The sequence below is a fragment of the Lagopus leucura genome, unplaced genomic scaffold (assembly GCF_019238085.1).
Source record: "Lagopus leucura isolate 7727_CA_CO unplaced genomic scaffold, USGS_WTPT01 Super-Scaffold_100014, whole genome shotgun sequence".
Lineage (NCBI taxonomy): Eukaryota > Metazoa > Chordata > Aves > Galliformes > Phasianidae > Lagopus > Lagopus leucura.
The window spans coordinates 2,923,120-2,923,652 of NW_024962268.1; positions in this window are offsets into that span (position 1 = coordinate 2,923,120).

Below are 533 nucleotides of genomic sequence, written 5' to 3' on the forward strand. Positions count from 1 at the left end.
AAGTTGAACACCTGTGTTCCCTAGAGGAAAGTCAACAGAGAAGAACCGGCCTGCCAAGACTGGCCATGTCAATAGGGCTGAGTATTGACAAATACTTTGTCTCATTTGGCCACAGAGCCAGACAGGTCCTGACTTTAAAGATGAGTTTTATATGTGAGTCGCAGTAGAAAAAAAGGAATACAGGATTGACCCAGAACTGATCACTCTGTTCTGCTGTGCAGTGGAATAGAAGATATCTCTAAAAAGCTCAAAAGCATTTTCCTGATTGCAGTGATCTTTGCTTCATTACTGCTTAATGTTTACAGTCTTAACAAGGCTGGAGTTGGGTCACAGAAGTTGTTGTCCAGTGCACTTTAGCAATACAGATTATTCATAATAATAGGTGGATTCAGCTTTCCTGACTAACACAATAGCTGAGAAATCATGAAGACTTTTCTGTAGGCCTTATCTGACCAACAGGCACACAGTCTTCTTGGGGAGTAGTCTAAAAATTATTCTGCTGCTTGAGTACAACAGAGATTCCTCCCTCCCCC